A 12,833-nucleotide genomic window follows, 5' to 3' on the forward strand; every position below is an offset into this window, starting at 1 on the left:
GTTCTTTTCATTATAGGGCACTGGAATGCAAAAGTAGGAAATCAAGAAATACCTGGACTAACAGGCAAATTTGACCTTGGAGTACAGAATGAAGCAGGACAAAGGCTAATAGAGTTTTGCCAAGAGAACGCGCTGGTCATGGCAAACACCCTCTTCCAACAGCACAAGAGAAGAATCTACACATGGACATCACCAGACAGATGGTCAGTACCAAAATCAGACTGATTATATTCTTTGCATCCAAAGATGGAGAACTCTATACAGTCACCAAAAACAAGACCAGGAGCTGACTGTGGCTCAGATCATGAACTCCTTATTGCCAAATTCAGACTTAAATTGAAGAAGGTAGGGAAAACCACTAGACCGTTCAGGTATGACCTAAATCAAATCCCTTACCTTTACACAGTGGAAGTGACAAATAGATTCAAGGGATTAGATTTGATAGAGTGCCTGAAGAACTATGGACGGAGATCATGACATTGTACAGGAGGCAGTGATCAAGACCATCCCCAAGAAAAAGAAATACAAAAAGGCAAAATGGTTGTCTGAGGAGGCCTTACAAATAGCTGTGAAAAGAAGAGAAGCGAAAAGCAAAGGAGAAAAGGAAAGATAGACCCATTTGAATGGAGAGCTGTAAAGAAAAGCAAGGAGAGATAAGAAAGCCTTCCTTGGTGATCAGTGCAAAGAAATAAGAGGAAAACAATAGAATGGGAAAGACTAGAGATCTCGTCAAGAAAACTAGAGATACCAAGGGAATATTTCATGCAAAGATGGGCACAATAAAGGACAGAAATGGTATGGACCTAATAGAAGCAGAAGATATTAAGAAGAGGTGGCAACAATACACAGAAGAACTATACAAAAAAGATCTTCATGACCCAGATAACCACGATGGTGTGATCACTCACCTAGAGCCAGACATCCTGGAATGCAAAGTCAAGTGGGCCTGAGGAAGCATTACTATGAACAAAGCTAGTGAAGGTGATGGAATTCCAGTTGATCTATTTCAAATCCTAAAAGATGATGCTATAAAAGTGTTGCACTCAATATGCCAGCAAATTTGGAAAACTCAGCAGCGGCCACAGGACTGGAAAAGGTCAGTTTTCATTCCAGTACCAAAGAAAGGCAATGCCAAAGAATGCTCAAACTATTGCACAATTGCACTCATTTACACGCTAGCAAAGTGATGCTCAAAAGTCTCCAAGCCAGGCTTCAACAGTATGTGAACCGTGAATTTCTAGATGGATGTAGAAGAGGCAGAAGAACCAGAGATCAAATTGCCAACATCCATTGGATTGTCGAAAAAGCAAGAGAGTTCTAGAAAAACATTTACTTCTGCTTTATTGACTATGCCAAAGCCTTTGACTGTGTGGATCACAACAAACTATGGAAAATTCTTAAAGAAATGGGAATACCAGACCACCTGACCTGCCTCCTGAGAAATCTGTATGCAGGTCAAGAAGCAACAGTTAGAACTGGACATGGAACAACAGTCTGGTTCCAAATCGGGAAAGGAGTACGTCAAGGCTGTATATTGTCACCCTGCTTATTTAACTTATATGCAGAGTACATCATGAGAAATGATGGACTGGATGAAGCACAAGCTGGAATCAAGATTGCTGGGAGGAATATCAATAACCTCAGATATGCAGATGATACCACACTTACGGCAGAAAGCGAAGAAGAACTAAAGAGCCTCGTGATGAAAGTGAAAGAAGAGAGTGAAAAAGTTGGCTTAAAACTCAACATTCAGAAAACTAGGATCGTGGCATCCAGTCCCATCACTTCATGGCAAAGAGATGGGGAAAAAATGACAGACTTTATTTTTTTGGGCTCCAAAATCACTGTAGATGGTGACTGCAGCCATGAAATTAAAAGACGCTTGCTCCTTGGAAGAAAAGTTATTACCAACCTAGACAGCATATTAAAAAGCAGAGACATTACTTTGCCAACAAAGGTCCATCTAGTCAAAATCTATGGTTTTTCCAGTGGTCATGTATGGATGTGATAGTTGGGACTATAAAGAAAACTGAGCACAAAGAATTGATGGTTTTGAACCACGGTGTTGGAGAAGATTCTTGAGAGTAAGGACTGATGCTGAAGCTGAAACTCCAATACTTTGGTCACCTGACGCGAAGAACTGACTCATTTGAAAAGACCCTGATGCTGGGAAAGGTTGAAGGCGGGAGGAGAAGGGGGCGACAGAGGATGAGATGGTTGCATGGCGTCACCAACTCAATGGACATGAGTTTGAGTAAACTCCAGGAGTTGGTGATGGACAGGGAAGCCTGGCGTGCTGCAGTCCACGGGGTCGCAAAGAGTCAGACACAACTGAGCAATTGAGCTGAACTGGACTGTACCCAAGACAGCAGGACAGAAGACTCACTGCTTTACCTAGTTGCATATGTGTACATGTGAATCTAGAGTCATTGGCTCACAAGTAGAAGTACAAATGGATCTGTATATGGCTTCTGTTTGTCCTAAGCAGCCGTCTTCTCTCCCCTGCTTATTTGAGACCACATTCACAGTATGTGGTTATCTCAATAGGACCACACCCTTGATGGGTTTCCTATTTGGATCATTTAAGGATTGGCCTCCACATCTCACCCATATCTCCTTAAAAATTAAGGCTCCTGAAATGCTGAGCCTTTCTTATCGCCTTTGCTACAATAAGATTATGAAGAAAAGTGAAAACTCTCCTCAGTGGGCTTCAGGACACACCCATCTCACTGCCAATGATACAGGTGATCTGTAGTGGTCTTGCTGACTGAGAAAGGGAGGAGGCTAAGCTGTCTCCAGTAAGTTTTAAAACATAAGACAGATATGAAAAACAAAACTACTAAAACAAAATACAGGAGAATATCAAAGTAGAGAAGTTAGGCACAAATAACACCCATAAAAGGGAAAAATGATAAATTTGGCTACATCAAAACCCAAAACTTAAATATTATGACAAGACAAAAGAAATAAAAATAAGTGGCAAACTGGGAAAATATTTCTCTAATCTAATATTTAGGATTTCTATCTACTGTCTACAACAAAATTTTGAAAATCAATGAGAATATCAGCACAAAGTAAAATGATATGAATAGATAATAGAAGCAAAAGAAAGCTGATAGTTGTTATGCATGCCACAAGTAACTCAGCTGCATTTATAAGCAGAAATACAAAGCTGCAGGGGATGACATCAAATTCATCAGGTTGTCAAAATCAAAATGTCCAAGAAACCCAGGTGTTGGTGAGGATTTCAGGAAATGGTATATACTTGAACTCCTTCCTGGCATGTGAGGCTGTTTTGTCAACACTGGAGAGTGATTTGGTAATACCTAGTCAGTGTTCTTGCCTGGAGAATCCCAGGGACGGGGGAGCCTGGTGGGCTGCCGTCTCTGGGGTCGCAGAGTCGGACACGACTGAAGCGACTTAGCAGCAGCAGCAGCAGTCAATTTGAAAACACATATCCTGCAATTTAGGTGTATAGGTTAAGAGAAACTCTAGCACATGTATACAAAGAGACATGATACAAAGATATTGCTTATAATACTGTGTGTAATTTTTAAAAGCCCCATCAGAAGTAATCAGTTATTATTAATATCAGTTACAATATTGTTAATCAACGAAAATATATAATGTAGACTTAGTTATATGTAATCACATAGTTAACAGTCTTGAATAGGAGAAGCAATGTGATAAAAAGAAAAAAGAATGATACCATTTATATATAAGTAAAACCCACCATTCTGTTGTAGCTATCTGACAGAATGAAAGTTTTTTAAAAAGAAAGGACTAGAAGAAATACATAAAATTCTTAAATTTTGCAGTAGTACTTTAGGGAGGAAGAGAGGGACCTGGGAAACAAAAGGACTTTGCCTTGTTTTTTTAACTGTCAGTCTTCCAGCATGTTATGCTCACCTTCCTTCTCCATAGAATACTAAAGTAGTAAGGAGACCAGGGGCTGCCTGTTTGCCACATTCAAAGGCTTCATTTCAGTTTTGATGAGGGTATTTTTGTTGTTTGTTTTTTGCCTGTGGCATGAGGGGTTTAGTTCCCCAACCAGGAATGCAGTGGAAGCATGGAGTCTTAACCATTGGACCTCTAGGAAAGTCCCTTAGTTTTGGTTTTTTAATTTCTGTAGCATTTGAACTGAATTGACTTGATCTCCCTTCTAGAAACATCTTCTCTTACCCATAAATATCATGGCTGTCTCTTGGTTTCCTCTGAATCTGACTGCTACCTTTAGAGCTGCAGCTATATGTAAGGAAAAGTAAACCTCTTTCCCATCTCAGCCCACCAGTTCTCAGAAGTAACCATTGCTTAATCTTTCAGAAATCTAATCTACCCCAACACCCATGTACATACAAGTGTGATTTTGTCTGTGTCTATAGCATACATGTATACATAGTGTCCACTCTGAGCTTTCTGGTTAATGTTGTCTTTTGATATTTTATTAATATCAATTGTCAGTAATATATATCTGCTTCCCTTTTAACAGTTGCATGTTATTAAGGTTTAAGATTTATATCTTGGAATGAGAGGTAACACCAAGAACAGCACACCTTGAACTCATTTCATTTCTTATTTAATGAATATTTCCAAAGGCACTATTCTCTTGGGAAAGAAGGGGTTCTCCAGAGTACCATAGATACTATCCAGGCCAATAAAGAACTGTTCACCTGGCTAGTTAGACCAGGCACAGGAATGTTAAACCACATGGAAAGCTTTAGTGGGAGTAATAGCAGAGCATGGCTTTAAGTCAGCACATGCCTAGTACTGAATGGTTAAGATAGAGGTTAAACGTAGGGCTGTGAGTGAGATTAGAAGTCTCCAGAGTAGAGATGTCCATTCATTTGGTACAGAGAGCAGTACTTACTAGGGCCAAGGACAGCATCCTTCAGACGCTGGGGACAGAAATACGTGGGCTGGTTCGTCACCAGGAGAAGAGCTAGGAGAGTGAGCTGTTAGACCTCAGAAAGGAAATGTGTGAATGGTCCAAAGTGGATAACATAAAGAAAAGAATAAGAATAGTTCAGTTTGGGGGAGAAGGATGGGTTGGTGATGGGGGAGAGTTGTTTAGTGCCACCACACTTGGTGGCAGTGTAGAATGAATTGGAACTTTTGGAAGAAAGGTAATGCCCTGATATAAACCTATTTAACTTATGGACTGCTTTCACTTAAGAATGGTTGAGATTATTGGGACACTTACCCTTGAGTGAGAAATTACTTTCATTATTGCCTTTTAACATCAAAAAGTATTTTTTGTGTGTGTTGTTTTTTTTAAAGCATGCTTGTCTGCTTTTTATTTTTTAGGCCTTTTAAAAGATTAAAATGTGTAGCCACTTGGAAAATTAATGATATGATTCTAGTTTTAGAAATAAATGGAATAAGACACTTTGAAGCTAAACCATCTCCAGATTTGTAGGTTAGGAATCAGGAATAGTTAAGACTTAGGTTTAAGGCAAAAAACAGATACTTATTTCATAAAGTTGATATGAAAACAGTGTGATTTTTAACACCACCACACAGATTTTAAACCAGAAATAGGATATATATATATCCTATATATGTAAATCTACATACATATATATATGTATATATATCCTATATATGTAAATAGGATATATGTATATCTTATATATGTAAAATGACTATTTTAGATCAACACCATTTATTTGAGTATTAGGTAAATTCAGCTTCTAGAATTTTTCTTTCTAGAGCAAAGAACAGCAAACTTGCTTTTGCTGTACCAAGGCTTTTTTTCTGTTTAGAATATATTTTATTCAAAGGAGGGGAAATAGATTTTTTTTTTCTCTGCCTGCAAGAAGCTAAAGCTATTTAAAGCTGGTTCCTCACTATTAAAAGGCTTGAATGTCTGATATTAGATAATTAATGAGTTTCTGTAGTCAGTCTTCTCTGGGGTATTTTTCTTTAAAACCTCACCTGGAAATGGTTTTTAAATGATTGTTTTGTGGCCCTGAAATTTCTTGTTCATAACATAAGAGAGTGATTACTGAATGCCTAAGTTCTATACCCAGTTCTTTTTCAGCCCTGAGAAGTTAACTGACCAGGGGTTAATTTGAGTGTGGTATATAGTCTTTGGAAAAACATTTTAAGTAACATAACCTGGAATTACAATCCTATTCATTACAATTTTTCTTGAGGATCAGTCTGTGCCTTTAGATTTTCTAATAAAATATGTACATATATGTGTATCTGTGTGCAAAGGATAGAACCTGGTGCTGGTGAAAGGTTTGGTGGATTCAGAGCTTTGCTGGGGATCATTTACATTGGTTGGTACGAGCCCTTTGGGGAGAAATTTAGCAGTCATTCTACTTCTCAGGAGCTGTCTTAGGAGGTAGTCTAGATTCTAGAAACAGGCACATGTTTGACCATAAATATCCCACAGTTTTCTTCCTGCCCACTGCAGAGCTTTGGTATGGTTGAATTTGGGTGACTGTAATATTGATAACTTCATTTGGGGATTTAGAAGACACATTGAACTTTTCCCATGTCTGGTATAAGTTAAATATTTGCCATGCTGGCTCTAATAAGTACATTTGGCTTCTTTGTTAGGAGTTTAAAATTATATCCCTTGGATTCCTAGTTATTATGTATGAGTCTTCTTGTGACCAACAATGGCTTGGCAGGTGATACAGACTCCCGAGTTTCGAAGCAGTTGATCTGATGTAACACTAATAGGCATTTTTCTCCCTTGCCCCTTTCTTGTGCTCCCCTTACATATTTCAAAGGACACATTCATATAATAAAAGCTCTAAAAAGTTTAATCATTTCACTAGATTTTTTTTTTTAACTGAAACAAGTGTTTTGTTAACCTTTTGAACAGAAAACTCTGCCATTTATTAGCTCTGTGACCTTGTCTTTCTTTTCTCTGTAAAATGGGGGAAACCCCTTTATATGGTAATTATGAACATTACATGAGATGAGTTTTTAAGGCACTTTGTATACTGCTTGGCACATAATAAGCACTCCATAAGGTGACGGATGTTTTTATTTAGCTGTGGTTCTTCTAGTCTAATTGAAGACAGGAGATCAGCAGATACAAAACAATAGAAAACTCTAATTGGGAGAGAAGATCATTTGTTGGAGCCTGGATGGATAAAATAGGTTTGGGCTGAACTTAGAGAAGTCTCTAAGTTAAGTCTGTGTGATACAACTTTCTTCACTGGTGGATATAATCTATATTTGCAGTATCCAGTATGGTAGTCACTAGGCACACTGAGCACTTGATATGTGGGTAGTGTTACTGAGGAACTAAATTTAAAACTTTATGAACTATTATTTGAATTTAAAATGAAATGGTTGGATGTGGCTACCATATTGGACGTGGGCAAAAGTGAGCTTAAAGTGAAATGAAGAATTTGTTTCCCAAGAAGTGGAATACAAATAAAAATTGCTAATCAATTAATCCTTCTGTAACTTTTAAATTCACTATATAATGCTGTTTGCTTTCTTGTAGGTCTCCAATTGAGAAACATGGCACTGTTTTTCCTGCACTCTACCCACCTATTGCTGGACTTCTGTTGTAACAAGTTGGCAAACACTGGCTGGAACTGGGCTGCAATAAAACATGCCAGTATCAATGCTGACAAGAGCCTAACAAGTGCCAACTTACAGATGATTACGCATTTTGAATTCTAATGAACTGTTTTAACCTTCAGGAAGAATTGTAAAGACCTGTACATAGCACAACATGATCCGGATAATATATATACTGTTCATGTACATCCACAAATACACCTTGTACCAAATAATGCTTTCTTGTAGTAGAATAAGAATCGTGTAAATTCTAAAAAATTTTAGCAGGTTTTCTTTCCCTATTCATTGTTTCTTATCAGTTTTAAAAGACTCCTTAAAGCATGTCAGATAAAAAGCAATTAGGATTAAAAGTTTCCATTTAATTTCCTTTAAACCATTGAGGCTTCATTAAACTCTTTCCACTTACTAAACTTTTGTATCTTCTTTGTTTTGACACACTCCCCTTTACTTTTATCTCTTGTGTCTGCCAGGAAGTTTTCAAATCATTTAGTTCAAATACCGAAGTACTCAATAAGCAACTACTTGATTTTTAATGATGACTTCAGAGGAGCGGTCATCACTAGGTGCTTTGTCCCTTTTGTATTGTACCTGCACCCATCTCTCAGATTGGATACAGCAATAACATTTTCTTGTCGTTGAGAGCTCTTGAATTCAGTCATTATCCCTAGGAACTAAAATGAGTTAGTTCTGGATTCAATTCAGATTTAAAATGATTGAAATTTACTCCCAACACAAAACTCTGATTTGGTTTTATTTTTGCCCTCAGTTACCTAATGTGAAGGTTGGATGAATAAAGCATGCACAGCTACAGGCTTTCTACTTAACTTCTGGGTTTGCTATTAAAAATGCTGTTTACCCTCGTACCCTTCCCCTTAGCCCTTCATATTTCTTTGCCTCTATTCTAATACTGCAGAATTTTCTCACCTATTGTACAAAGAAATTGCGATGTATATTTTCATGTAATTTGATTTTGGAATTCTGTCACCTTATGTAGTGAGTTCTTCCAAAATATAATTTTTTTCCAATAATTTGTCAAGTTGTTGGCTTTTATTGTATTGAATGAAGGTTATAATAATGAGTGTCAGAGAAGTGCAGTTTAGAAAAATCTCAGGTTGATTCCTTATGCAAACAAACTTAATACTTGAAAATCACACGGCCATCAGTATATATATTGGACTCTCTATGGATTCTTATATGAATCTCAAAGCATTACAGGGCTATAAATGCTTTGCTGTTTGACATATAGATTCTGTCACTGACATAGTCCACTTGGGTTTTTCTTACTGTTTGAGCATAAATATATTTCATACTATAAGTTTTCTAAAACAGTTTTCAGGAAGTGGTAAAATAAGCGTGTGCAGTGTTAAAGGCAGGCCCAGGTTTCTGTGTTTGGTATAAAGTTGGGACTGGGACAGTGTCTGGCATAGAAGGGGCAGAACTTAAGACAGTACCTGATGAGACATGGTGTTTAACTGTTGAGAATCAGTGAGAACTGGTACATCTCTGCTTTGTGGGGTTTGGAGAAATTTTTTGACAGAATGAAAGGATTCCTGCAAGTAGCCAGTCCTTTACAAACTTTGCGTGTCTTTTTTAAAGTGAAATAATTAAGGATGTAGTCAGAGTAGAGAGTGATTTTTCTAAATCTCAGCCTCTTCTTCACTCTGAAGCATTAAAAAACAAACAAAAAGCCTGTAAATGTATGATGGCTGAATGTGAAACTGTTTTGAGTCACTGCAGCCAGTTTTCTCTAAGAACTCTGCTTGTGACTTTACTTTTTTTTTTTTTGTGACTTTACTTTTTCAAAGACTCTGTCAGCACTGTTTCCCCAAAGCACCAGTACTGCATACTTACCTGGGACTTTGAATGCCATCCCTTTTATTCTTAAATTGTCCGCGTGATGGTGGTTCGTGGCAAGATGGAGTCTGAGTTTTGCTCTCTTGTGGCTGTAATTCTCCTAGCAATCTCTTGAGTTAAAACCTGGGATTTGACTCTTCAGGGAGGAGCAAAGGACCAAGTAACTCAGGGACAACTATTCTTAAACTCTTAAGTGCCACTTTAATGCAGTTACTTTGGTGTGACTGTGTGTTTTTTAGGGCTAGATCTTGGGGAGTTGGAGAGCCAGAAATGAGCAAACCTCTTGATGCCCTTTACCACCTGGTGCCCTGACCATGCTACATATGGAAACACAAACCTCGAGAGATGTTTCGGCTTCCTCTGTCAGAGGTGTCATCTGTGCCTTTCCCAGTGTTCATCTGACAGTGTGAATCTAAATGGCTCTACATTTGATATTAAACCACACTCAGGTGACACTAATTCTGGTGGCTTTTGTCCCAGCAATGCCTCATCATTTGTGTGAGGTGAGTCCTCTGCTTTAGGGAAAGGATTTTTCTCCCTGACCACGTGCCAACTATCAACAACACCTGTATAGTCTTATGGATTGTAGAACTGTTGGCTGTTTCCTAAATTTACTCCAATTTCTTGTAAAGGCTTATCGATTTCAGTCTGGGCTCATAATGAGATGGACTATTTCCGTGGCTTTCTGGCCTCTTCTGGTGAGCTTAAAATCCAAATGAGGTTGGTTTCCGTGTCATTACAAGGTAATATCTTTGTGAGGTTTTTCGACTAGTTCTGTGATCACTTGGGTGTCATAGTATCTTTAATGGCCTTCATTCTTGGTTGTGAAATTTTATATGCTCATTCACCCTCTACAAATCTGCCCATTTGGGATTGTCATGCCTGTGTATCTTTGCCCATCTGGTCTCCAGTTGGTGGAATTACCTTTTGTGTACTGCCACTTCTCAGCATCTTTGAAATTTGACCTAATGTTGCTTCATTCCAGTTTTTTTTTTTTCCTGTAATTTGTTGATTGTATTTATATGAGAGTTCTGTTGTGATGTTTACTGTATGTAAAGCACCTGGATCATGTGATGGGTGCTCTATGAATCAATAAATGATGACTTAGAGGCTGTATCATGAGCTGTTTTGGTTTTAGGATGTAGGTCTCCAAAGTAAGTTATGGTATTCTTTCTATATAAACAGCACATGATACCAAAGGGTCCACTGGGGAATCTTGATAACTAATTTTTAAAACTTCATTTAAAGAAGGAACCAGAGGGTAGGAAGTTCACTTGACTTCCAATCTCATATAATAGTCTTAAAATTTCCAGTATGAGGCCAGCCAACCATTCTTCATCAGAATTTCATGCATGCTGATTTAGAACCTTATGTAAAATAAAATGAGCACCTGTTAGAGCATTATTGGGGATTTTGTCTGTAGCCTAAACTGGCTGTACCATGAAGATAAGCTAAAAGGTAAAGAACCCAGACTCAGATGTGAGTGAACTAGAAGAGACCCAGAGGTCTCAGTCACCACCTTCCCTTCTCTAAACAGATGGGCGAACCTGACCCTGATACCTGCCCAGAATCAGTAAGTTAGTGGCAAATGAGGCAAGACCTGTGTACTTTTTTCCCCTTAATTTTTCCAAATTAAAATTTTTTTCTGAAGGATTGCAAACTCCAACAGGATTCAGGATTTGAATATTCAGCTTTTTACCCTGCATCCTTAAATATAGTTTGTATGGGTTTGGAGGTGTTGAAAGTTTGTCTCTCTTGATAGAAGTTGCCAGTGGTTTAAAGGCCTCTTCAGAAAAGAACAAGGAGCCAGATCTCTTAATCACAAGAAGAAAATCGTCCTTGAGGGAAGTTTGGGGAAAACGGTGGCTCATTTTTCAGTTTTAATTTTTCTGAAAAATATATTTGAAATAAAACTGTTATAGAAAGGTCTAGATGATGTTCCTAAACTTTAAATGTCAGTTTTAAGCATAATGATCTATTCAAGGTATATAGCAAGAGTTTTATTTGGATGCCATTTCCAATGCAGATGAACCGGTTCTTGACTATGCCTACTGTGTGCAAGTTTGAGGAAGGACTTGTTGATTTTCCATCTCTCTCTAGAGTTGGTAACACGTCACCAAATTAAAAAATTTAATTTTCTGGAGGACTGCAAACCTCAACAGGATTCAATTCTCACAGCTAAGTATTTCCAGGATAAGGAATTTTTGGTTGCTCAGTTTCAGATGGTGTAACCTGGCTGCCAAGGTAGGACAAGGCTTCTCGTTCCACTGAGTCTGCACACCCCACTGGGCTGCACTGAAACGATTAAGAAGGAGTTTGAAACCTATTCACATAAGTGAAATAAACTGAAGGTGAAGGGAAGGGCTTTCACAAAAGGCAGCCAGACACAGCTTGGACACAGGAGCTGCACAGGTCACAGACAGGTACTTGGTTTTCCCTTACCAGCAGTCTCCATTAGGAACAACTATAATAGTACTGTGTATGTAAGGAACTGTAGTAGCATGGTAACCTCTCCTTATTCCTAATGAGCACCAGAAGTCAAGTTCCTGTTCACTGAGCCTCCACTTTGTGGCAGGCTTGTGCTAGATATTCTTTTTGTAAAGGATCTAGTCAAATCCTTAGAAGGGTCCACAGGTATAAACAGGTTCAGAGTAATTTATCAAGACTGGAGCAAGTAAGTTTCATGGCCGGGATTCAGTTTCACGAACTCCCTTACTGGGTGCTTTATGTCTTAGCTCAGGAACAATTTTTCCAAGGTCAAACAGAGTTAATGTGTTGAGGCTAGTACTTGAACCCAATCCATGGGACTACCAGCCTCGTGATTGCCTCCCTCCCGTTCTACCATGAAATGACGCTGCCTCCCTAGAAAGAGTCTGTTCCCCTGTGCTCTTAAGGCAGGCAGCATTTAACTATTCCTGCACTTCATGCTCCCTGTCGGAGACAACTCCACACAGTGTTCTCTATATCAGACAACAAGATGTGAATTAGGTCCAAAATGAACCCTGTCTATATTTTAGATCACATCTAATGTAGCTCCATCCAAGCCTGTAGGGTGTAATTCGCTGAGTACTCCAGATGTTTAGTTTCACAGGTTGTTTTTATGCCAGTAAGTCTACTCAAAAGACAAGGGCCCAGACAGGGCTGTATTAATATTACAGACATCACTAAGAGTGCTTTCACTTCTGTTAGAGGGTTTCTTGAAGTTAGGCTGTGATAAGGTAGTAAAGCCCTCGAGTTGGTTAAATCCCTTAAGAAGAGTTCTTGTTTGACTGTGGGCATCTAGTCCAAGCAAAATTTGTTTACTCCTACATGTGTACTACTCTAAAGCAGAGGATCCCTGGTTTTCATCAGATTCTAAAAGGAGGTCACGATCCCCCTAGTCAAACTCCCTCTTGAAATCGATGGAGAATCTGATGAAACAGCCTACA

General features: G+C 38.5%; 1 protein-coding gene across 2 annotated transcripts in view; it reads left to right on the forward strand.

The window, feature by feature from the left end:
- Positions 1–8,579, forward strand: part of UBE2G1 (ubiquitin conjugating enzyme E2 G1) — an 88,124-nt gene extending 79,545 nt beyond the window's left edge. For both annotated transcript variants that reach the window (XM_086359575.1, XM_086359574.1), the window contains exon 6: positions 7,472–8,579. The gene's annotated coding sequence lies outside the window, so the exon portion shown is untranslated. The remainder of the gene's footprint in view (positions 1–7,471) is intronic.
- The last annotated feature ends 4,254 nt before the right edge of the window (positions 8,580–12,833 follow it).

This window comes from Bos grunniens, chromosome 19, assembly GCF_055505025.1.
Source record: "Bos grunniens cultivar Pamir isolate PY7600 chromosome 19, Bosgru_T2T1.0, whole genome shotgun sequence".
Classification (NCBI taxonomy): Eukaryota; Metazoa; Chordata; class Mammalia; order Artiodactyla; family Bovidae; genus Bos; species Bos grunniens.